This window comes from Callorhinus ursinus, unplaced genomic scaffold (assembly GCF_003265705.2).
Source record: "Callorhinus ursinus isolate GAN/ISIS: 27379988/994484 unplaced genomic scaffold, GSC_fseal_2.0 scaffold42, whole genome shotgun sequence".
Taxonomy (NCBI): Eukaryota; Metazoa; Chordata; class Mammalia; order Carnivora; family Otariidae; genus Callorhinus; species Callorhinus ursinus.
Genome location: NW_027397104.1, coordinates 3,573,892 through 3,600,848, shown reverse-complemented (window position 1 = coordinate 3,600,848; position 26,957 = coordinate 3,573,892). Strand labels below are relative to the sequence as shown.

At 40.3% G+C, this 26,957-nt stretch overlaps 1 protein-coding gene and 1 pseudogene across 1 annotated transcript in view; one reads left to right on the top strand and one right to left on the bottom strand.

Annotated features, from left to right (window-relative positions):
- The window catches only part of LOC141370683 (uncharacterized), a 266,080-nt gene that overhangs the window by 224,363 nt on the left and 14,760 nt on the right, over nucleotides 1-26,957 (bottom strand). Inside the window, exon 2 of the mRNA XM_073881469.1 lies at nucleotides 174-216. The gene's annotated coding sequence lies outside the window, so the exon portion shown is untranslated. The remainder of the gene's footprint in view (nucleotides 1-173; nucleotides 217-26,957) is intronic.
- Nucleotides 21,433-21,660, top strand: LOC112809509 (cyclin-dependent kinases regulatory subunit 2 pseudogene; annotated as a pseudogene).

Here is a 26,957-nt window from a genome sequence, read left to right as displayed (position 1 = left end):
TAGATAGATAGATAGATAGATAGATAGATAGATAGATAGATAGATAGTATTTATCTTATTCTCTCCTATATATATGAACAAATCAGACAAAACATCATTGTCTGCTAGGATAGGGCACACAGTTCATTGCTGAGCAATGGAGATGCTTGAAAATATGTTCAATAGAATCTTACCAAGACTGAGTCACTTCATGTAGCAATCGAAACAATGGCATACCTGCAAAAAGACGCACAGGTCATTTTGATGTGAAATCCCTCATTTAGAGCAAATTAAAAATCCATAGAGATTAGTCCTGATCTGTGAAATTGTTTCAAATGAGCTCAGCTATACCCATATTTGTGAATGCTATGAGGTCATGATTATCCAGAAAAAAAAGTGAATATTTCTTCCAAATAAATCTGATTCACTTGTACATATGTCACATTTAAAAATAAATTTAGGGGCACCTGGGTGGTGCAGTCAGTTGGGCGTCCAACTCCTGGTTTCAGCTCAGGTCATGATCTCAGGGTCGTGAGATCAAGCCCCACGTTGGGCTCTGTGTTCAGTGCAGAGTCTGCTTGAGTTTCTCTCTCCCTCTCCCTCTGCCCCACATTCTCTCTCTCAAATAAATTTTTTAAAAAATAAAAAATAAAAATAAATAAATTTAAATGTTCATGAACTGGTCTATAATTAACAGACAAGTTATGTATTATGCTATTTACACTGCTAATATCCATTAGGCTATGGATATCAACTCAGTTATAGTTACAGTTATACTCAGTAAGAGATATGTTAGAAATACTTTTCCCAAATACTTATATGCCTGTTAATTTTCACTGTGGTGTCATATAATCATATATAAGTGGTTCCTTCTAGTACTTTTAAAGTTTCAGTTTTCATACTGGAAATTTAAAGCTGTCCCCAAATTAATTTTGGTTAAAGGCCAACAATCTCTCCTTTCCTCACTTATTTGAAATTCCATTTTTGTAATATACTAAATTATCTTATTTACTTTGGCCCATTTCAGGACTACCTACTTATCTTTCTGGTCTCATTTCTCACCACTCCTACCACTCGCCTCCACCCTCATCTCTAAGCTCCAGCCATACTAAACTACTAACAATCCCAGATTGGACCATCTTCTCTTAGATTTTACATACCCTGTTCCCTCTCTTTGGAATTACTTCTCTTTTTCCTTTTTCCTGGCAAACTTCTACTCTTCCTCAGCTCACCTCCTCTGGGATACCCTCCATAGCCCATTCCCCAAGCTCAGTCTGGACTAGATGCTGCTACTCCCAGGCACATGACACTCCCTTAGGACTTCTATCAACTGTTCCATAACTCTGTCTTTCCCACCAGCCCAAGATGTTCTTGAAGGGAGGGAATATTTATTTATTTTTGTAGCCTTAAATGCCCAGCACAGTATTTGTTAGGTATATTAATTAGACCTAGCCTGTGCCTACTACTTACAAGACTCTTTGCCATTGCCTGTAGCTACACTCTTTAGATGCTAAGCAGGACTTTCTGCTAGCATCTCCAGCCAGGTCTTCCCAGGCACCAGTGAGTGAGTGGGCCTAGTTCAAAATCCTCTCTAGGCCTTCCTGTGTAGATATAATGATCCACCCATTCCCATCCATGCCCCAAGACATAAACAAAGCCTCTTTCAAGGTAATGCATTCAGATGACAATAGATCCTTAGGAACAATGATGGAAATGGGGTTTGGTTGTAGAATTTCACTACTTTATGTTTCCTACCACTCAAATGCCTGGCTCTTACTGGATACCTCAGTTGACAGGAATGTCATCATTGAGCAGAACATCCATCAAGCTTCCCTATGGGCAGTATTCTGTCACAATAACCACATCTGGCACTTTAATGCAGACTTCAAAGAATCTGCAAATGTTTGGATGATCTAATTCTCTGGGAAAATCAGTAATACAAACCAGAAAGGATTTATCTGGAACATGATCTCCTAATTCCCACTTTAAAATTTGACCTAGTTTTTCTGAGCACATAAAAGAACAAATATCTTCCTGGATTTAGTGTTGTACACAAATAAAGCTTGCAGATCCACCCATTGTGATACAGAATTAAGTATTTAGAAAAAAACATACCATCACCATCACAGTTCATTCTGGGCCAGGCACTATCCATCTAATATCTCTAATCTGTACAACAACCCTAACTTACTAGGTATGATTATCTCCACTCTAAATGAGGAAACCGAGGCTCAGAGAGGTGAAGTAACTTGGTCAATGTCCCCCAAAGGTAAGAGAGCCAGATCCTAAGCCTGATTTCTGCAATTTCTGAAATTCATTCATGGCTTTTTATCATTGCCATAGTGCATTCCAATATAAAATACAAAAGCAAAGAGAAAGTTCTCACACCAAGAAAAGTTTTGTTTTCCTCAAAAATATTGTTGCTTTGGAAACAAAGGCAATTTTCACAAGCCAAGTAGTCACAGACTTTTCAGTCTTTCCACACCTGTCTCTCATACATTTGTTTCTCTTTAAGCTGGAGTCCCCCACCCCCACTCCTAAAGAAGGAAAAGGCTCTCCCCAAATCCCAGGTGTGTGGCTGGCATTTCGGTGTGGTTAATTACTACATTTGCACCATCAGCACAGAGGCACACATGCTGCTTTGCATAAACCAATGATTGGCTTGCAGATTATCCATGGGGAGTTCTCCAGTTATATTTTTCTCCAATCAAAATTCCACCATCTTTTCAGCTTAAAGCTTGTTTCCCCAATCATCAGTTCTTGGATTAGATTACAAATGAGACATCTTCCAAGGGATCGCACAACAGCATTACTTTTCAAAACTGATGCTGTTGAGGGAAGGAATATTTATACTTGTTGTCCCAGCTGTAGATGAAGGGACTTCTGCCCCCTCTCCCCTTGTTTAGGAAGATTAAATGGAATGGTCTGATCTCTCCTACCCCTGACTCACTTTCCACTGAATGACTGGGCTGTGTGATGGGTCACACAGTTAGTGTGTGCTACAATTACTGGTGGATATCATTACCGAACCATGACTGTACTGACCACTGTTCCATTTCTGCTCCACATGGCAAGCACCCCTCGACAGTCCTGCCAGGCCTGCCATTCTTCTTGTTCAACCTATGATGGGGTGGGTGTGGCAGGCATGTAGTCCTGGAATGCCAATGGTTAGATACTTGACTTTTTATCTTTTCTGCAGGTCTTTACTCACTGACTCACTCTGTCATGTGGCTGAGCATGTGAATCTAATGACTTACATTTGGGCTGGGTGCTAGAAGCATACACTTCAACTTCACACCAGAGTCAGGTTCACCAATCCACCTTTTACCAAAGTTTACTTTGGGTATCAGGAGCTTGCCTACCTATGAAAAAGTGGTAATTGTCTCTTTATTATTCCTTATGTGTGTTCCCCATTGGTCAGAATCAGAAAAAGAAGGAGAGGTGAATAGCAACCTGAACATCTAACAATTGGGAGTTCTCAGAAACCAGGTTCTGAAAATATCCTCCATCAACATTAGAATGGCCCCAAGTCAAGGGCACATAAGGAAACCCCTCCTGATTGCAAGATAAGATATTTTAAAAGAAATACAGCATATTAAAAGAACGATCATTTGTACCCTGCTTTATAGCCCACAATATGCTTTTTATATACATATAAGAAGTCAGTGGGGGTGCCTGGGTGGCTCAGATGGTTAAGCGTCTGCCTTCGGCTCAGGTCATGATCCTGGAGTCCTGGGATCGAGTCCCGCATCGGGCTCCCTGCTCCTTGGGAGCCTGCTTTTCCCTCTGCCTCTCTCTCTCTCTCTCTCCCTCTCTCTGTCTCTCATGAATAAATAAATAAAAAATCTTTAAAAAAAAAAAAAAAGAAGTCAGTGAAGGGCACCTGGGTGGCCCTGTGGGTTAAGCATCTGCTTTCAGGTCAAGTCATGATCCCAGGGCCCTGGGATCAAGCCCCTTGGCAGGCTCCGTGCTTGCCAGTGTCTGCTTCTCCCTCTCCCTCTGTCCCTCCCCCATACTCGTGTTCTCGCTCTCACTCACTTTCTCCCAAATAAATAAATAAAATCTTAAAAAAAAAAAAAAAGGGAAGTCAGTGTTGCTTTGGTTTGCTGAGCCTGGAAAGCTACAGAGCCCCTTGCAAAGGTAAAGAACTAGGAGTTAGTCAGTCTGTGGCTGCCTGATATGCAGGCTACTTTGTATTTCAAAGATGAGTTTCAATATCAGGAGTATTCTGCAAAACTGCAAATGTCGTCCCAACCTAGTGTCTCCTAACCAATGTAAATTGTTGCTGGCCCGGTGCCTCCCCATGTATTCCCTTTCTTTATTTTAAGAGGGAAACAAAGTTGAACATATTGCCCCATTAGTCTTGGGAGTAAAAAAAGAGGGGGAAAAGCAATGTGCCTACTCCCCTAACTTCTCCTGAATCTAAAGTCAGCTATACAGGGTAAGGGAGAATGGCAGGGATTAGAAAGAAACTAAATTACTGAGGGAAAATGCAATCATAATTTTTGCAAACTGATTAAGTTTCTCGCACAACCTGTTCACAAAATAAGGCCTTAGATGTGTCAAAAATAATGAAGGCTTTTTAAATAACAAAAACTATTGTACTTTTGCTGCAATCAACGTTCTAGTTTTTTAAACATTTGTGATATTAATTCTTTCAAGCTCTGTTACATTGGTCACCACCCCAGTCTTCCAGTCCTAAATGTACCCTGATTTATCATTTTCTGTGATGGGTTAAATATGAAATAAAATATAATATGAATCCATGCAAAGCAAGTACTTGTGTGCCAACTCTGAGACATGATTGGTAATGGCTAACTGAAGCAATGTGTTTAGAAGGATTCTGAGGCCTATCAGGCTCAGAGGAAAAAGTGCCAATAAAAAGATCCTTGGATGTGAACAAGGTCCATAACACATATTTTCCACCCTTGAGAGAAATAAAATCTTATACATAAGTCCAAAAGGCCAATTCACATGGAAATAGGTAGGTAGGTCTAGTGTCATAATAATAATATATATGAAGCAGATTTGGAGTCTGAACTGACTACAAGCTTAACATGAGCCTACAACATGAAGGCACCATCTAGGGTGGCACGGACGGAGGCATCCCATCCAGAGTTAGGCAGGTGTGTTCTGCTCTGCACTGGCAGGATCATGACAGGAGTGATAGGTTCCATTCCAGAAGTCACACTTGGAAAGAAACATTAGTCAGCAGTCAGCAGGCTGGAAAGTGGTCATTCAATAAAAGGGCTTTGGATTCTGTGTTTTATGAAGAAAAACAAGGTTATTCAACCTGGTAAAAAGAAAACTTAGAGGAATCCTGATACCCATCCTTCCCAGAAATCCAGCATGCTGCTGCCCCCAAAGTAGACCACTTGAGGTCTTTAGCACCACTAATTTATCTGATTCGGTAACCCGCATGAGCTCTCTGCTGTATTTACCTGTCTGCCACTACCATGGTATGCCTGCTGCACCCAGATGTCAAACTTGCAGGCTGGGATCAGTTAGCAATTGTAATTAAAGCTGAATGTAATTAATAACATAATAGTGAGATATTCTTGTTTAATTTCCTGAAGTTGGAAGATGATGATATTCCTGACAAAAGATCATAAATATAAATAAACTCCCAAAATTCAGATGAGCATTTTGAGTCATATCCAAATAACTATTCACCAAGCCATTGTCACCAAGTGGAAATTCACTGGCCCACACACATGTAGGAGAATTATCTTAATTAATGATCTTCTGGCCCACTGTCAATAGACTTAGATGCCCCTGCTGTCTTTAAATGCTTAAAAAATAGATAGCTGATGATTGTACAACAATTTGAATGTACTTAATACCACTGAGCTGTAACCTTACAAATGGTTAAAATGGTAAATTTTATGTCATGTATATTTACCACAATAAAGAAAAATGTTTTAAAAGAATAGTATGGTGTAGTGGTAAAAGTATAGGCTTTTGAGTCAGCTGGAAAGGAGCATAAATTCTGACTGGGTCACTTACTAGTTCTGTGACCTCAAGCAAGTTGACAAACCTCTCTGAATCCCAGTCTTCTGCAAAATGGAGTGAAAATGCCTACCTATCAAATGAGGTTAATAGTTCGAGGTAAGGAGTAGGAATGACACATAGAAGCTACCTGGGTGGCTCAGTGGGTTAAGGGTCCAACTCTTGATTTCGGCTCAGGTCATGATCTCAGGGTTCTGGGATAGAGCCCCACGTCAGGCTCTGCACTTAGCAGGGAGTCTGCTTAAGGATTCTCTCTCTCCCTCTCCCTCTGCTCCTCCCCCTGCTTGCTCTCACTCTCAAAATAAATAAATTAAAAAAGAAACAAAGAAAGGAAGGAAGGAAAGAAGGAAGGAAGGAAGGAAGGAAAGAAGGAAGGAAAGAAGGAAGGAAGGAAGGAAGTCAGGCAGGCAGGCAAGCACCCAGGGGGTGATATGGCAGCTGAGAATGGATTAGACTCAGCATAAGGACCAGTGGATTGAAGTTTCCGGAAGACCCACTGTCATTCAGGATAAGGAAGATTTGCTAACTTAAAGAGTTTCTGACAATGGAAGAGGCACCTCCACAGAAAGACCATAGCTCTGCAAAACCATAGCCCTGAAAACCACAGCTATGGAGAATGATAACCCAAGAACCAGAGGTTCAAAAACAATGGTTCACTTCCCAAGACTGAGGTTTCTAATCCATTCCATAGGATGAAAGGGCCACCTGTCAGCAGCAGACAAACACTGTATAAAACTCAATTATCAGTGAAGGAAGATAGAATTATTCAATAAATTGCACTGGAACAATAAATTAGTTGTATGAGAAAAATTATATTACATCCTCACCTCACTCTATTTACTAAATTAATTTTAGATAGTTAACCCATTGTAAAAACTGAAAATGACATAAATTTTTTTTAAAGATTTTATTTATTTATTTGTCAGAGAGAGTGAGCGAGAGAGAGAGAGAGAGAGAAAGCACACAAGCAGGGGGAATGTCAGGCAGAGGGAGAAGCAGGCTTCCCGCTGAGCAAGGAGCCGGATGCGGGGCTCGATCCCATCATGACCTGAGCCAAAGGCAGATGCTTAACAAACTGAGTCACCCAGGCGCCCCAGAAAATGACATAAATTTTTAGAAAGGAGTTTAAAAGTTTGGGATAAATTCATAAAACATTGGATAAACTCAAAAGGAAAATATTTATAGATTTGTCTGCATTAAAAGATGAAAATACCTAACTCATTTGATCCTCCTGGGAAGATCCAATTAGATTAATATGTATTAAAATGTTTTTACACACCACACAGTGGAATAATTTAAAAATATTTAGGGTCAGAGTACCTGGGTGGCTCAGTCGGTTAAGCGTCTGCCTTCAGCTCAGGTCATGATCCCAGGGTCCTGAGATCGAGCCCCACATTGGGTTCCCTGCTCCGCGGGAGCCTGCTTCTCCCTCTCCCTCTGCCTGCTGCTCTGCCTGCTTGTACTCTCTCTTTCTGTCAAATAAATAAATAAAAGCTTAAAAAAAATTTAGAATCACTGACAGGAGGATATACTCTATTCATGTGGTGATCTGAATTCAAATTCTATCTTTATCCCAATTTTCACTGGAGCATAGTAGGTTCGTGTTTTAATTTCTTTGATTTTCTATTATTTTTTCACATCAAAAAACAAAAATATTCTTCCTTGCTACTATTTTTTTATTATTAACATAAAATGTATTATTTGTTTCAGGGGTATAGGTCTGTGATTCATCAGTCTTACACAATTCACAGCACTCACCATAGCATATACCCTCCCCAATGTCCATCCCCCAGCCACCCCATCCCCCACCCCCCTCCACTCCAGTAGCCCTCAGTTTGTTTCCTGAGATTAAGGGTCTCTTATGGTTTGTCTCCCTCTCTGGTTTCATCTTGTTTCATTTTTCCCTCCCTTCCTCTATGATCCTCTGCCTTGTTTCTCAAATTCTACATATCAGTGAGATCATATGATACTTATCTTTTTCTGATTGACTTATTTCGCTCAGCAAAATACCCTCTAGTTCCATCCACATCATGCCAAATGGCAAGATTTCATTTTTTTTTTTGATGGCTGCATAAGCCTTGCTACTATTTTTTTAATGTCCCTGGATATTCTCATCTGCTGATCTTTCCAAAGGAAATTGAGAATCCTTTGTTAGCATGGCCCTGAGGCTTCCGAGGCAGGGCCCAGGCAATGGGAGAACAAGGCACCTTCTACCCTCTCTCAGGCAAGCAGCACTGCCCTCCAATGTGAGGTGAAGCAAAAGCAGTCCACAAATGGGTTTTCTCAACCCAACTTCACTGTTTCTACAACTTTTGGAAATCTGTATTTTCAGAAGCTTCTTTCACGTCGAGCAGAATCTAGCTGAACCCGTTCTAGCTAAACCTATCTTAGACCTGTTAGAATGGGTTGGATGATTATGATAAGTGCTGGGCTTTCTGAGAAATAGTACTACTTAATCATAATGCCTGTGACACTTGTAGCAGACAAGCTCAAAATTACTTAAAAATCTTAAGGGGAAAAAATTGTCAGAGAGGTACCTTTTAGGTGAATGGTTTCACATAAAAGCCTGACTGCCTTATTTGGGGGTAAAAAAAATATTTTTAATTGAATAGACTTCCTCCCCAATAACTGACAGAATACTGACCAAATAAAATAGTCTCTATAACAGATTTAAATCATACCAAAACTGTGAATTTGTGTTTTCAGTATTCATCCTTTTGTTTTTCAGGTATTTTCTTGAGAAGCTGGGTAAAGATGCATCAAGGGGTGTTAATCAGATGCCATTAAACCATTATAATGGAAAGTTAGAAGGAAGTGTAGTAGGGGCTCTACTGTGTAATCTACCATCATGTGGCCCAGAAATCCAGATATTTTCTAAGTTAAATTTGTGCTACTTTTAACCAGCATTGGGAAAAGTCTGGCTTAATAGTAAAGGAATGTGCTTAGAATCCAACAAACTTGGGTTCTAATCCTGGCTCCATTTTATACTATTTAAAAGCTCTGGGCAAGTTTATTTTACAGCTCTGTGCCTCAGTTTCTTTGTAGATAATGTAAAGAAAATAAAACTGACATTATAGCATTCAAGATTGGGGTAATGCATTCAAAGGGCCTTGTACAATAGTTGGCACAAGATGGATCCCTAATAAATATTAGTTATTAATGCCATCAATAATATTGAATAGTCTGTGTTTCCTTATTATTCTAGTCTAAGAGCTCACCTAGGAGGGGCGCCTGGGTGGCTCAGTCGTTAAGCATCTGCCTTCGGCTCTTGTCATGATCCCATGGTCCTGGGATCGAGCCCCACATCGGGCTCCCTGCTCAGCAGGAAGCCTGCTTCTCCCTCTCCCACTCCCCCTACTTGTTTTCCCTCTCCCACTTTGTGTCTCTCTGTAAAAAAAAAAAAAAAAAACTTAAAAAAAAAAAAAAAAAAGCTCACCTGGAAGAAAGTAAGAGGATATCAACTATGCCGAGGGGAGAGAAAAGATTATAAATGATTCTCCTAGTCTATAGCATTTCTACCAAGGAAATCAAGTTCTTGCTTCTGGCTTGAGTAGCATCCAAGGAGCCCACTAGTTGCAGTACAATAATGGGTGCATGTCCCTGCCTGGCACTGAACACACACTCAGAAGCCAGCCTACTAGATCCCACTCTGAGAACCAAGAGCAACTGCACAAATGTCCCTGGGGCCCCAGGAACCATGGGACTCCCTGGCCACCACTGACCCACTGCCTAGGCTCCCCATCATGATCCAGCAAGCCACATCTGAGTGTAAGAAACAAAACAGTGACATCAGTTTGTGCAACCAACAAAGGGAACAAGCCAATCAGCAGACACTCATTGAACAAGTATCCTTAATAATAATAGCTACCATTGATTTGCCAGATACCCCTCCTGGTACTTTACAGGCCCATTCTTATTTAAGTATCACAATAACCCTGTGAGATAGGTATTGATATCTTCATTTTACAGAGGAGGAAACAAGGCTCAGAGAAATTCATACTAACTTGCCCAACATCCCATAGCTGTTAAGAGTCAGAGATAGGATTCCAATCCAGATCTGCATGGCTACAAAACTCAATGTCATCCTACCATACCATGCTGACTCTCCAAGAGCCCACAGAGTTCTTCATGGGCTTCAGAACCTGATTCACAGACTCTAACCTGGAAGGAACCTTAAAGATTACACCAGTTATTAAGCTGTTGCCTCTGGGCTCCAAGCTCACCCTTCCACATTTGGCTTTGTGATGCTAGGGCAAGACCCTGCACACCCCATTTCCCCATTGCCAGCTGCTTCCTGTGAGGCTTTTCCAATGGAGGTTGGGGGAACAGTGTGCTAGAGTAAGACCTAAAAAAGGGAGAGGTGGCCTGCTACTTCCTGCCTGCTTCCCATTAGGTCAGCAGGGCCCCAGCAGTGTTTCTTCTTTACCCTGACCTCAGCAGCTTGTTCCTATAGCACAGAGATTCTGTTTGCAATTTTCTCAGCACCAGCCACATTGTACCATCTTCCCCTCCCTTCCCCAGAGATACCAGCACCTACTGGTTCCGAGAAGCATATGTATAACCGTCTCAGCTTCTTCCCTCTGTTCCCCCAGTCCTAAGTGTGATAGCTGCCTTCTGCAGTTGCTACCTCTGTGTTCCCTGTCTGCCTTTCCAGTTCTCTACTACCTGGTTAAGAACTGTTTATAGTAATTTCTCTGTTAAAATAACTGGCATGGTTTCTATGTCCTGACTGGACCCTGAATGACATAAAGAATCATCTACTCTAATGCTTTTTGAATAAGGAAACTAGGCCCAAAGAATTGAGGTGACTTGCCTAAGTTTGCACAGCTAGTTAGTACTAGAATTCATAATAATGTTGCCGCCATTTATACACTTAGAAAATACTACACCCCAATGAAGTACTTAGACCATCAGCCTTATAAAACAAATGTGAAAACTGAAGTTCAGAAGTTTTTGTGATTTCACTCATGTCTCATTCACCTAATGAGCAACAGAGGCACAATTTGAACTGAATTAGCCTCAGTGCACAATCAGGGCTCTTCACCACTATTCTGTGCTTGGCATCTTTTCTCCCCTCACTGAGAGATGCAGAAATGTAAATGTCTCTGCATCTTCAAGGACTGGTGGAGCTTCTAGCTGTGACTACTCACTCTACTCCTGGAACTGCTCACTTGACGTCAGTAATCTTTTCTTAGCCCTCCCGGGACAGAATAAAAATCTAAATATCATTCCATCTACTAACACTTCTTAACCAAGTCCCCAAGCCAAAAGGGAAGAAAACAGTGTTTATATCATATCACTTGTCTCCCAAGCTATCCAGGAATCTTCAGGATGACTGAAGCCCCTCTCATAGCCAATCACAATGACTCCAAGTCCTGGCTGATTCACAGACAAAACCAGAGGAGGATTAGTTGGCAATAACGAAGGAGGTAAGATCACAGTTATGAAACCTATAAATACCTTTCATAAACCTGCTGCAGACTGGGCTGCAAAATGAGGGAGCTCTGATATGCTAATTACCAGTTATCAAAAAAGTTGTACTTCAGAAATATCAGTAAGTCTCTCTCTATTACCTCCTGACAGGTGGAGCCCAATTAGGAACTTCCAAGGAGCTGGGTTTGGAGTCCAGCCACTCCCTGGACTGGGAGTTCTGCTGATCACAGCTAGACTACAGTCAGTTAATCACAAAAGTAGACGGCGTAGCTCCTGTGCCAGGGATGCTGCCAGCTTGCCCAGCTTGCTGTCTACTAATGACTCAACCTGGATGACCAGCAACTCTTGTTAGGCTCAATACCCTTGTTTGTAGGAAGCATCCTCAGAAAAATTCATCTTCATTCAAGCCCAGAATGGAGGTTAAGGCAGGAGGTCTCAGAGCATGCAGGAAGCCTTGCTACCATACCAGGGTTGAAACTACCCACAAATACAGGAGTAGAAAACATAATGAGGACAAGCCATGGGCCTTTCCATGTGTCCTGAGCTTTGGCAGTCAGTTCCATGAAGCCCTTGAAAGTTGTGCTGCTTTATATCCAATAACCATTTATGGAGCACTAACTAGAAGCCAGGTACTGACAGGATTGTTTTGTTTAATTCAACAAACATCTGCTGAGCACCTACAACGTACAAGGGCCTTACCAAAGAGGAAGGACTCATGCCTAAAGGCAGCCTTCTGGGCTGTGTGTTACTTCTACTCTGCTCAGTATCCTTGTTTTCACAGATTTCTCAATGCCTACAGCAGGAGCAGTCTGGTTTACTAGGAAGAGCAATAGACCAGGAGCCAAAAGGTTGAAGTCTGGGCTCTGATGCGCACCCCCGATAAAATTTAGGCAAATCACTTAACTACCCCTCAGTTTTCTCATGTGCCAAAAGGAATCTGACAGGTTAAGATGCAGTGAAATGAATCTATTATTGAAATTTGAGGGCAGAATGGAAAAAAATATATTTTAGTCCTATTTAGTTTAACCATTATAGCAGACAAATGAAATTCCCTGATTAAAAAAGACATGGGGTCTACACAGCAAAGGAAACCATCAACAAAATGAAGAGGAACTACTGAATGGGAAAAAATATTTGCAAGTTATATATCTGATAAGAGATAAATATCCAAAATATATAAGGACCTCATACAACTGAATAGCAAAAGCACAAACAATCCACTTAAAATTGAGCAGAAGATCTGAATAGACATTTTTCCAAAGACATACAGATGGTCAACAGGTACATGAAAAGATGCTCAACATCACTAATCATTAGGGAAATACAAATCAAAACCACAATGAGATATGACCTCATACACAGTCAGAACAGCTAGTATCAAAAAGCCAAGAAATAAGTGTTGGCAAGGATGTGGAGAAAAAGGAAACCTTGAGAACTATTGGTGGAAATGTAAATTGGTGCAAATGTAAACTGGTGTGGCCACAATGAAACAGTATGGATATTCCTCAAAAAATTAAAAAGAGAACTACCCTATGATCCAGCAATTCTGCTTCTCAGTATTTATCCAAACAAATGAAAAATACTAACTCAAAAAAATATTGGCACCTCCGTGTTCACTGCAGTATTATTTACAATAGCCCAGATACGGAAACAACCTAACTGTCCATTGGTGGATGAATGGATAAAGAAAATTTGGTACACACACATACACACACACACACGAATATTATTTGGTCATAAAAAAGAAAGAAATTTTACCATTTGCGACAATGTGAATGAACCTCAAGGACATTATGCTAAGTGAAATAAATCAGACAGGGAAAGATACTGTATGATCTTACTTATGTGTGGAATCTAAAAAAATAACAAACAAAAAAAAAAACCAAAGCTCATAGATACAGAGAACAGATTAGTGGTTGCCAGAGACAGTAAGTAGGGGATAAGAGAAAGGAGTGAAGGGGGTCAAAAGACACAAACTTCCAATTATAAAATAGGTAAGTCACAGGGATGTATTTTACAGCATGGTGACTATAGTTAATAATACTGTATTACATATTTTAAAGTTGTTAAGAGAGTAGGTTTTAAAAGGTAAGAAAAAAAATTTGTAACTATGCCAGGTGATGAATGTTAAACTTCCAGTGATCATTTTGTAATATACAGAAATATCAAATCATTGTGTTGTACACCTGAAATTAATATGTTACATGTCAATTATATGATAGATAAAGAAGAAAAACAAAAAAACACCAGAAATGAAAAAGAGGACATAACTCCAGAGAAAGTAGATATTAAAAATCATCAGAAATATATAACTTTATGCTAATATATTTTAAAATGACACTTCTATAAAAATTACTTACCAAAACTGACTTAAGGGAAAAAAATTTAAACCTAAATAAACCAATAACCATTAACAAAAAAATAGGGGAAAACTGAAAGATAAAATCACCCCCAGGAAAATGTGGCCACACATAGATTTATTTTCAAGTCTGCTGTAGCTTATTATTATTTTTTTTTTTTTTGGTGTCCACTTCATTCAGTGGCCAGCCCCAACATGCAGAATAGCCCTCACCCTCACCCCTCCGGAATCATGAATCTCAGCACTGGAAGGGCCCTCTGCCCATCTCATCCAGTCTCTTGCTCCCACATGACTCTAGTCACCAACATCCTGGTTGAGGTCTTCCAGTCTTTGCTTGAATTAATACATGCAAGGGTGACTACCCATTGTTTATCAATGCGCCACTCCATTCCTGCTCAGCTTTGTAAATAGAAAACATGGTACCCAAAACCTCTCCCTATATTTACCTCTTAGTGGTCCTAGTTCAGCCCCTCTGGGGCTACCTGACTTACCTAACCCCTGTTCTCCAGGGTGCTCTTTTTTTTAAGGATTTATCTATTTAGAGAGAGAGCATGTGAGCATGAATGGGAGAAGGGGCAGAGGGAGAGAATCTTCAAGCAGACTCTCCACTGCACAGGGAGCCGGTCTCAGGGCTTGATCTCATGAGACATGAGATCATGACCTGAGCTGAAACCAAGAGTCGGAGTTTTACCAACTGAGGCACCCAGGCGCCCCTCTAGGGCACCCTTGGACACCCTCATTCTCCTCCTTCACAAGAACTCCTATAAACTGCTTTGGGGTTTTACAAAGCACTTTCCTTACATATCATTAGCAAAATAACATTCCAAAGGGGTGGGGGGAGGAGGGAACCAACACCTTGACATTGCTTGGGCCCTATTAATAGAAATGAGTTCTTTACCCTGTTTATTCAGAAGTTGACATTAGGTATAAAAAATAGGCATGACCTTTTCAGCCAGACTCTAGGCAGAAGACACTAAAAATACATCTATGTCCTCAGGCACATGGTCAGAGCCACTGTGAATAACCCTCCATGCTCCCTGGAAATTCAGGCAGGCACCAAGAAGGGGCCTGCAGGGCAATGTGTATGTGGGAACACAGAGGGAGGCCCTTGTCCTCTAAGAGATGAGGCACGGCCCAGAGCAATGGAGACCTTGTCCTTTCCTGAACTATGAGATGGTCCAGAGGAGGAGAAGGAGTGGATTAGGAAAATGGGAGGATTTGGCCATATTATAATCAAATTTCCCTCAATCTTTGAGAATTATGAGCAAGAACTTGGACTCAAATTAGCTTATGATTAAACTCAAATAGTGCGATAGTACTATTGATTAAAATGAAATATCTGGCTATACTAAGTCCAAGTCACTGTGTGGTAGGAGTTAATCCCATATAAGTATCATCACTTATTAATAACAATAGTAATTATTTTTATTGAGCCAGTTACTGTTCTTTAGCTATATTATCTCATTTAATCTATACAGCATCCCTATAAAGAGATACTATCATTATCCTCATTTTACAATTGAGTAGACTAAAGCTAATAGCAAGTAAGTAATTTGACTAAGGTCACACAACTAGTAAATAATTTACTCTGGGTCCATGCGACTTGGATTCCAAGCTCTTAACCAAGAGACAAGAACAGGGGCACCTGGGTGGTTAAGTTGGTTAAGTGACCAACTCTTGATCTCAGCTCAGGTCTCTATCTCAGGGTCATGAGTTCAAGCCCCGGGTTGGGCTCCACACTGGGCATGGAGCCTACTTTAAAAAAAAAAAGAGAGAGAGAGACAAAAACAGAGAAAGAATGAAGCCACCTTCCATAGCCAGTCAGTTATAGAGCCATTCAGACCAGACCAGGGTCTCTAGATACCAATCACTCCTACCTGTAGACTTCTGAGAAGCAAGCAGGGCAGGCCTCTGACTGATGTGGACTCCCTCGGTTCTCTGGGCTGGGGACTCTGCCACCTGCAATCTAAGCTTTACCTCAGCTGTCTGGTCACATCATCCCTGAATCACCAGGCTCCCCTGCCCCTGCTGCCACCTGTGTCTACTTACCTGTGCCTGCTTGACTGAGCATAGGTACTTGTTCCCCAAGCCTGTGCTGAGCCCCTGGACCCTTAAATCCAGCAGGTCTACCAGGGAAAACATGACCCATCTATTCTTGTCAGTCACCTCCTTCCGCCTGCTTGGAAGGTCTCCCACAGCTGGCTGCTTCTCCTCACATGCACTACACTTGCAGGGCTCTGGATGCAGTTCTACAGGTTGCACTCCCATGCCTATTTAAAATCCTCAGAGGCAATAAAGCACAGTGGTTATGGCCCACCACACTTGAATTCAGTCTCAGGTCTGCCATATAGGAGATGGGTGACCTTAAGCAAGTTTTTTTTTTTTTTTAAGATTTTATTTATTTATTTGACAGAGAGAAAGAGAGCACAAGTAGCAGGAGCAGCAGAGGGAGAGGGAGAAGCAGACTCCCTGCTGAGCAGGGAGTCTGATGTGGGGCTCCATCCCGGGATCCTGGGGTCATGACCTGAGTCGAAGGCAGATACTTAACCGACTGAGCCACCCAGGCACCCTGTTATGCAAGTTTTTCAAACTTAGCCTCAATTTTCCTTCCTTCTTTCTTTTTTTTTTTAATTGAAGTATAACTGACATATTAGTGTCAGGTATACAATGTAATGGTTCAGTATTTGCATTAGCCTCAATTTTCTTATCCATAAAAGTGGATTTTGAGGAGTCAGTGAGGTAGGATACAAAGTGCCTTGAATGTACTTAGTGCTCAGTAAATATAAGTTCCTGTCTCCAAATTGAAACTTTACTGCCTAACCAAATCCTAACTCAAATATTCCTTGGGTGTCTCCTACCCAGATGCTACCCAAGTAGCTCTGAGTCCCTGGTTTGTTTTCAAATCAGAGGGCTTCTCTGAAAACTGATAACTCATCAAACCACATTGAATAATAAGTATGACTTGCTTTCACAAAGGACTAGAAAGGGAAAGTATCTTCAAGAACAACCCCCTCCCTCCCCCCAGATCACACACCTGGTTAGTAATAGAGCCAGGACTAGAACCTGGGTTCAAATAATTTTCTGTCACTGCCTAAAATGAATTAAAAAGAGATACATTTCTTGGCAAAGAGATTCCATTTATATGATTATTTATAATAACTGTGATCCTAGGGATCCCGAAAGTTGGGCCATCTAAAAATCCTTTTCTTTCACTTTTGTTGTATTACATTTTTCTGCACAATTAGATTTTGGATAGGCCTGAGGCTCAAATTAATTTGAATTCCCTGCTTTCATAAGAGCCAACAGTGGAATTTGGTGCCCCAAGAATGGGTTGGGTAGCAGACAGAGCTAGTTAGGAGTTCTGTTTTGTAGAACATAATCTCTAGGTAACTGGAAAGTTACCAAAGGCTACTTAGACTCACTGTCCCTCAGAGTTAACATTATTTGGCCATTCCTAATTATGATGATTCCCAAACATCATCAGTCACATGCTACCATCACAATTTTTTTAATATCTGGGGACACTATTAACTACTTCATGTGTTTCTATAAAAAAGCTTATTTATTTTCTTCAGCTATGTCTAAACAATATCTATGCAATCACAAGCTGATATTCTGGTTAATATTTTAAAACACGCAACTGTTGGTTGTTTTGTTTTGTTTTTTTAATTTCCCATCAGTAATACATAAACCACTACTGGCACATACTGCCTCATGAGATGCACAAATACCTTCCTCAACAGAGTAAACATTTGATTAACAATGTCCCCTTCACTAGATGGATGATGGCTATTAAGGAGGGCACTTGGGTTGAGCACTGGGGGTTATATGTAAGTGGTGAATCACTAAATTCTACTCCTGAAAACAGTATTACACTATATGTTAACTAACTAGAATTTAAATAAAAATTAGGGGAAAAAAACACACCAAAACACCAACATCCCCTTCAATAACTCCAGTGAGGGGACTCACCACTTTCCAAATATTACCTAAAGATATAGTTCCCAGCTAAATAGACAGCTCTGGAAGGACACCAGGCAGTACCGAAGTGACCAGTGGTATATTTTGAAATTTTTACTTTTTTTTCTAGAAAGAACCTCTTGAAAAAGAATAAGGCTTTCAGGTCAGAGGTGGTTAGAATTTTAACTCTACTACCTGTACGTTCCTGAGCAAGTGACAACTTCTGAGCCTCAGTTTCTTCATTCTGCAAGGGGACAATGATACCCATGACACCCCTCTGATAGAGTTGACCATGGGTTAAAATGCATACATGAAGCATCTAGCACAGCACCTGGCACAAAGTAATCACCTACTAAATATGAGTTCCCTTCCATTTCCACAAGAATATAGATTAAATAACCTGGAAACACTGACTAATGACTTTCCTTGGTAAAAATTGACCTAATTTATCTCCTAGAGGCACTCCAATCACCCTGTTTTTGCATACGAATTTGGGACAGTATTTTTCTTCCTATTTGGCTGAAAGCCTGTTTATCTTTCTAAACCATAACTAGGGGACATGATCATTCTGAATGTGAAGACAGAATTTCTGACTGAAATGGCAGAACCCTCACTGTTGGTTTTCTAGGTACAACAGGTTTTCCATAATCCCAAGGGGAAATCTAGCTTGCCTAGATTGGGTAGGTAGGGGGTAGGCCCACTAGGGGTGGGGGGGAGAGGCTCTGACCTGGAGGCACCAACCCTGAATCTGGCTGCTTAAGCCCATAGAATTTCAGCGGAAAAGCATCAACCAGTTGTCAACTTTGACAACACTGTCAAAGAGCTGGGGCCTTTGAACTGAAGCTACACAGCCCAGAAAATGTAGGAAAAGTAGAGCTGGAGCTCAGACAGTCCTAATGAGGTAGGTTGGGGGTCAAAACCTCATTTGCATTCATTTCACTCATTATTATGTGGCATTAAGGAAATTTTCTGCTGAGCAGAGTAACCTTGACATGTTATTTCCCGTGCTCTCTGGGTATACGCAAAGCATTATAAGAAGTAATGATTCCCAAAGAGCCCATCTAATCTGACAATTTTCATCAGCCTCCAAAAAGAAATTTTATCTTTTGTCCATTTCTCCTGGGTTAGTTTTTTTGTTGTATTGTTGTTGTTGTTGTTTTTTAGTGTGTTCCTATAAAAAGAGAGAACAAGATCTATAACCTTCAACAATGTCCTTGCAAAAGTTAGACGTGTGACGTAAATACGATCTTTCACTCATCTTAACCACCACTCAGCATTTCTCAGCGGGTGATTTAAATATTCACTGGCCCAACTCTCCTCTTTGTCTAAATCATGGTAATCTCCAGGCAACCCCTCTGAGTTTGGCCTAAGAACCACAGGCACTAGACTATCAGGATCAAATGGCATGAATCTAGGTAGCCAGTTCCTAACTACTCTAATCTCAACTAATTTTGAGTCCACATTTGTGAACGTGGGTTATGAGGGACATGGGAATAAAACTCTGATTCTGGCTGTTTACAAACTTTGTGCGATATGAGTGAAATCTACTATCTAACTTTTACCTGAAAACATCTTTTAAAACTACTTTTCAAAAAAAAGATACTGAGGGCGCCTGGGTGGCTCGGTTGGTTAAGCGACCGCCTTTGGCTCAGGACATGATCCTGGAATCCCAGGATCGAGTCCCGCATCGGGCTCCCTGCTCAGCAGGGAATCTGCTTCTCCCTCTGACCCTCCCCCCTCTCATGCTCTCTCTATCTCATTCTCTCTCTCAAATAAATAAATAAAATCTTAAAAAAATAAAATAAAAAATAAAAATAAAGATACTGAAAAAACTTAAAAAAAAGAAAAAAGATTGAAATATGATTGAAATGTTTTATAGTAAAAATTAATCAAAACAGTAAAATTCAGGGATGCCTGGGTGGCTTGGTCAGCTGAGCACCTGACTCTTGATCCAGTAGTGAGTTGAAGCCCTGCGTTGGGCTCCATATAAAAACAAAACAAAACAAAACAGTAAAACTCAGCACAAAATCATACTTAATTATTCATCATTAGCAACAGCAAGACTACCAATAAGATGATGGTACTCATTAGCATAGCCAATCACAATGGGTTTAATAAAGATTTAAATTAAAAAGCCATATAAATTTCAGGGCACCTGCGTGGCTTAGTCGGTTAAGCGTCTGCCTTCGGCTCAGGTCATGATCCTGGGGTCCTGGGATCCAGCCCCAAGTAGGGCTCCCTGCTCAGTGGGGAGCCTGCTTCTCTCTCTCACTCCCTTTGCCCCTCCCCCTGCTTGTGTGTGCGCACTCTCTCTCTCTCTCTCTCTAATAAATAAAAAAAATCTTTTTCTAAAACAGCCATATAAATGAGAACAAAGATTTGAGAACTCAACACAATTTTTTAAATGTCACATGACTTTCAGATTTATCTTTAATATTGATAGACTGTACATTTCAGCTTCAAAATAAAGAAAAAGATTCTGTTTTCTAGCCCTTCAAAAGCTATTGTTATTCTTCCTCCCTACTCTGCCCCTACTTCTCTGTAATCATTCTTTAGCAATCTTCTGAATTCCTTTCCATTCCATTAAAGGCTCCAAGGAACTATTTCTCTCTCACATCCCCCCACACACACTCTGCCTCCATGTCAACAAGCTTTATTATCTATCCCAGGGAGGAAAACATTTGCATCAACAATCCAAAGCAATAGAACATGCCAAACCATTGACTTTTAGTATTAGAATATACTATATAGGTTTTGGGGTAACTGAGCCTTCCTAATAATAGTTTCAAAAATAATGTTTAAATGCACTTTATCAATTTTTTATGCACCATGTGACAGGAGGAGGAGCCCACATATTAGAGCATGAGATGGTAAGAATTTGAGATTTTAAATTTGCTACAATGGATACACAAAGTTGATTTGACAGGGGACCAAAAAAAAAAAAAAGCATGAGTAGCCCCAGGGTCTTCCCCAAACCACTCCCCCTTCCATATAAGGAGGAAGTTACCTTAACTTCCAGATCCATTCCTAGACCTTTATTGCACAAAACCAAGCTAATAGAGGAAGAAAGAAAATTAAAATGTCCAAAAGGCTATGTTGATCTACATAATGAAGAACTAAGCAAAGAAGGGAGAAGGAAGAGATAAGCGACTTTATGTAGGTTCAGCTGGGTAAAGACCCAGGGCAGTAGCTTGTACTGGGGGAGAAGAGAGACTTTGGAGCAGCTACAATGTTGGGAAGATACTTTGAGAAGGAAAAAATAGGATTTTTAAGAAGCCCTGCATTTTCAGGAAAGACAGCAAGAATGCTTTAGTTTATTTATAATTATTATTTGTTGGTCTGTTATTCATTGAATGAGATTCCATGCTGGACTGGACCCTGAGATGATTATCCCCTTATCTACATAATATCAAGTGTCAACAAAGATTCAAATTACCAGATTAGTTGGCAACCATTGATATGGATGTGTGTGTATATGTGTGTATTGTTCTTTTAACAAATCTTGCTCCTCTTCTATTAGATATACTCCGCCTTTTGTAAAATAAGAATAAAAAATACAGAGCTCTACATAGTGTGACAAGATATACTCACTAAAGTTTACTTCTTGAGTCAAGTCATTGCTTTGGCCAGACCAGGACGTGTGGCCCTCAGCGCCCGCTCTTTGCGCCCTGTCACTTCTGCCCGCCCGCAGGATGGCCCACAAGCAGATCTACTACTCAGACAAGTACTTCAACAAGCACTATAAGTACCAGCATGTCATGTTACCCAGAGAACTTTCCAAACAAGTCCCGAAAACCCATCTGATGTCTGAAGAGGAGTGGAGACTTGGTGTCCAACAGAGTCTAGGCTGGGTTCATTACATGATTCATGAGCCAGAACCACATATTCTTCTCTTTAGAAGACATCTTCCAAAAGAGTAACAAAAATGAAGTCTATCTGGGGATCGTCAATTAAATCTTTTTCAAATTTAATATATAGGTGTATATAAGGTAGTATTCAGTGAATACTTGAAAAATGTACAAATTGTTGATCCATACCTGTGCATGAGTTGTATTCTTCACAGCAAGAGAGCTCAGTTAAATGCAACTGCAAATAGTTACTATAAGGTGTTTAAGATAAAATTTCTTCTAGTCGGTTTTTCTCTTAATAAAAGTGCCAGTTTGACTTTACCTGTTACTTTTGTTAAATAAAGTTTGTATGTTGCATTTTAAAAAAAAGTTTACTTCTTGAAGCAGATAGAGGATTGAGACCTTTTATCTACAATGCCCTCAATGCAGAATGTACTGCATGCCTTGTTCCCTTCACTGAGACTGAGAGGCAAAGAAGTCCCAGCTGCCAATTCTGCCATCTCCAGCTGCACCAGTCCCAGATTACTTTAACTATTATTAATTACTGGCACATCAAACTCATTATCCCATACCAGTGCATCTTAATAGCATGGCTAAGAACCATAGATATAAACCTATTTGCATTAGGCAACCAAAGAATCCATTTGAAAACCAAAAATTTCTATAGAGACTGACTCTATTGGCCGAAGAAACAATCCCCAAAGAGCAGGGCCAGACAGTGCTAATCAAGCTCAGTGCTGACCTTTCCAAACTCCAAGGCTAGTCTTGCACACCTCTCCAGCCTAAGAGGAATTTAAGGCCCAATACTGTCTAAAGCATGGTAGAAAGAGCACTAGACTCACAGAGAACTGGATTCAATCCAAGCTCTGTCATCCTCTTAAGAGGCAACACAGGGTGGGAGGTTGTACAAAGAGATGAACTAGACAGACTGGGTTCAAACCCCAGCTGCCTCACTTACTCTTCTTGTGACCTTGGGCAAAGCACTTCACCCTTTTGTGCCTCATTTTCCTCACCTATGAAAAAAGGATAATAATATTTACTTATCAGGGTTTGCTGTGAGAATTAAATAAGACACATGTAGAAGCTCAATAAAGGTTAGCTGCTGCTGTGTGGCCTTGGGCAAGTCACTTAACATATCTGGATTTCAGTTTCCTCATTTGTAAAGTAATGGGGATGGATAACATAATTTCAAAGACTCTTGACAATACAGAACTCTAAGAAGATGTCAGATCCCAACAGGGAATAATAGACATAAGGAACAAACAACCAAGGAAAATTTGGCATGAGATGTTGGTTGATTCTTTTTTTTTTTAAGATTTTATTTATTTACTTATCAGAGAGAGAGAGAGCACATAAGCAGGGGAAGTGGGAGAGGGAGAAGTAGGCTCCCCACTGAGCAGGGAACCCCATGTGGGACCCGATCCCAGGACCCTGGGATCATGACCTGAGCTGAAGGCAGACGCTTAACCAACTGAGCCACCCAGGCATCCCGAGATTTTGGTTGATTCTTATCAGAATGGTCAAGGAAGAGGCAGTGAGAGACCAAGCCGATTGGAAGGGTAATCATCACCCAGGTGTCTAAAGGAAGTGGACATTTCCCATAGTCAGCTGGGTACGTGGAGCAGCTCTCACTCTCCTCACTGAGGCTATCATCCCCACAGACTGAACCAATGGAAAGAAAGAAAGGTGAAAAAAATTTTTTAAGACTGAAAGAAGTAAATTCTATAAAAAACAATTTTTAAGTGGAACAAAAAAACCAGTCTAAGGTGAGGTTCTGATGCTGGTTCCATCACTAACTTGGTTTCTAATTTTACTTTGGCTAACCAGGAAACTCATAGTCAATTTACTGTTAATTTCTACTAACTCTATGAAAGCTATATATTGCCACCATAACTCCATTCTCCCTTTCACTTGGTCATTACACTTTATTTTCCATGATCACAGCATTGGTTGTATTTTAGATTTGCCTATTTCATTGTACCTATTCTTAAAATCCACTTGAAATCCTTTATGAAACAAGGCAGGGTATTAAATAAGTAGAAATCATTTTGCAAGTCACTCAATTACTTTATACATCATCTTTCTACATATAAAATAAGTATTTGGGACTCAATGTCCAATATTCCCTTTAGCTCTAATCCTGTTAATTCTAATCTTTTCGTTTCTAAAGTTCAAAGTCCATATTAGGTTGCCTTTATAGAGCTTTGACTTACTGTATATAAGTAGCACTGGGTTCTCCAATGTGTTTTAAGTTTCCTTATGCTTTTATGCTAAGATGATTGTCAGTAGTAATAATGATTTTTAAAGACTCATTTTGTAGATTCCCTTCCATCCTACTAGGCATTCCATTAGTATCCTAGAATTGGATTTATAATTCTAACTAACATTTGAACGGGGCTTAACATTTATATAGAATTTATCAACGTGATTGAAAGTTTGAAATTCTCATTTTGATCTTCAGCAAACCTCTGTGATAAGTGAAGCGGGAATACATCTCCACTTTATAGATGAGGACAATACCAGATGAAATAAATAGTACCCCTTTTTACAGATGAGGAAACAAAAATACAAAGATACTAAGTGACTTGCTCAAATTACACAAATAATGACTTGCACAGGGACTTGAACCCTAATCCTCTGACTCTGAACCCTTGACCCTCTCCAACCATCTAGCATTAAGTCTTTACCTTCGATGCCCTCAGAAGCCACCAAAGGGAAAAGCTGTGGGGATCAACTTGTGAATCCCAGGAGCTAGTAATGATGACAAACTTGCTTCCTGGAGAGCTGAGCCTGTGACGGTTGGCTTCAGTCCCAGGCTTTCTGGGAGTCCTGGGGAGCTGGAATTATTGAGGAAACATTTTGATGGTACCTGCTGAAGCCATAGCCAATTCTAGAATTTGCTACTCTGCTTGGGAAAAGAAAGTCTGAACCTTATTTGGATTCCTGGGGGGGCTCCTTGGGTCTTGTTGCCTGAGCCAAGAAATAAAGCAAATTCCTAAGAGGGTTGGACAGGGGACTTGGGGCCCTGCATCAAGAAGTCATGAGTAGAAAGAGCTTCTCCCAAAGGTACTCAGAGGCTTGGTATCCTAGGTGAGGATGAATTTGCCTCATGAAAGCCCCCTGTCCATCTAGCACTTCAAGAGTCTATCTAGTACTGTCTCCTAGTCAATCTTCCACATTCACTACTCCAACTCTGTGCCTCTCTATGCAGACCCTTCAGACTGATATTGAATCCAGCTTGATTCTTGACCCTGGCTTCCCCTGAAACCATGTGCAGATGTCCCTTGTCTGTATTCCCAAAGCCAGTCCTAGCTCCAGAACCCAGCCAGTGCTGTAGAGCCACACCTCTGTTGGCCAGGCAAAGACTGAATACTCTAATGCAGAGCTCTCTAGAGCTTCTACATAGAGAGTCAGCAAGGACCCTTGAGGAAGGGGACAAGTTTGGCCATGGAGTGATCAATGCTTTTAGTAATTCAATAGTAAAGTTGACCCTTGAATAACACAGGTTTGAACCACACAGGTCCACTTACATGCAGATTTTTTTTATACATACAGTATTATAAATGTATTTTCTCTTAAAATTGTTAATAACATTTTTTCTCTAGTTTAATTTATTGTAAGAATATAGTATATAATACATATAACATACAAAATATGTGTTAATCAACTGTTTATGTTATCAGTAAGACTTTCAATCAACAGTAGACTATTAGTATCTAAGTTTTGGGCAAGTCAAAATTTACACCCAGGTTTTCAACTGTGTAGAGGGTTGGTACCCCTAACCACTACACTGTTCAAGGGTCAACTATACTTACTGAGTGCCTGTGCTATGCAGGAACTATGCTAGGTACTTGGGCTATAGCAAAGAACAAGGCCTACCTGGGCCCTATCCTCACAGAGCTCAGAGCTCCCCTCTGACCTGCTGATATTCTGCTTACTTACCCACTTCTGGCAGCAGTTTTAGCTTCCAGAGCAGCTTGCATCATACCAATTCTGATATAGGCAAAATAAGAGGACTATACACTCATGAACCCACACCACTGGAATAGCAATACCACACCATACCATACCACTGGAATAGCAATGAATGAGTACAACCAAGGTTCATTCTAACCCTTCTACCTGATTCCCATTCCAGTTCATGCATTGCTTCCCTGGGATATCCATGATCTATGGGTTTCTCCTATATATATTCATCAATGACTTCAAGTTGCTTCTCTTATACAAAGGAAGAAAATATGATAGACAATAAATACCCTAGGGCTATTCAGTGTAGTACAGGTTGAACCTGATCTTTCCACTGGAATAAGTGGAAGTAATTTAGCTCATTGGAGTATTTATGACAGCAAGAAAAAACGTAACTCATGAAATCGTATTTATTTTCCATTAATCCTAAAACATCTCTCCCCAGATTGAAACACTCAAAACCAAAACTCATAGTCACCTTCAGGCCATATAATTGATTAGAAAGAGGTATTCTTGAATCATAATGTTGATTCCCTGAAGGGTAAAACAAGGAGACAGACTACTCACTTATTTTTTTTAATATTTTATTTATTTGAGAGAGAGAGTGTGTGTTTTGGGGGAACAGCAGAGGGAGAGGGACAAACAGACTCTGTGCTGAGCCTGGAACCTGACACGGGGCTCGACCTCACGACCCTGAGATCAAGACCTGAGCTGAAATCAAGAGTCAGGTGCTTAACCAGCTGAGCCACCCAGGCACCCCCAAACTATTTACTTATTAACAGATCCCAAGATAAGGCTTCTCTCATCTATGACCATGGATACTGGTTTCTCTGAATCCTGCAAAGCTTCTAATGTCTAACTTAAATTCCTCCAAATACCATTTAATCCTTACTCTCTCTTTCTTTTTTATAAAGATGTTCCCCCTTATATTTTTTTTAAAGTAGACTCCATGCTCAGCGTGGAGCCCAATGCAGAGCTTGAACTCATGACCCTGAAATCAAGACCTGAGCTGAGATCAAAAGTCAGACACTTAACCAGCTGAGCCACCCAGGTGCCCCTAATCCTTACTCTCTTATGCTACCCTCAGTGATATTAGATTTTGGAAATCAAATGGACATCATCTAGATAATACACCTTAATAACCAAGAGTTTGATTTAGCATTTTTAAATTCCAAAATTATTTTTATTTTTAATTGGTTATTTCATGGTTTTTATATTTACTACAATCAAATGTATCTCACTTTGTAGAATAAGCACATCCCAGAAGGCTTATAAAGTGCATCTTTCCCCTGACATTCATATAAAACCAATCCCAAGACAAAAGAAAATCACCTTTAATGATGCAGAGATCTTTTTTAATCACACATTTAAAGGAGAATTTTTTATGAAACAATACACACATG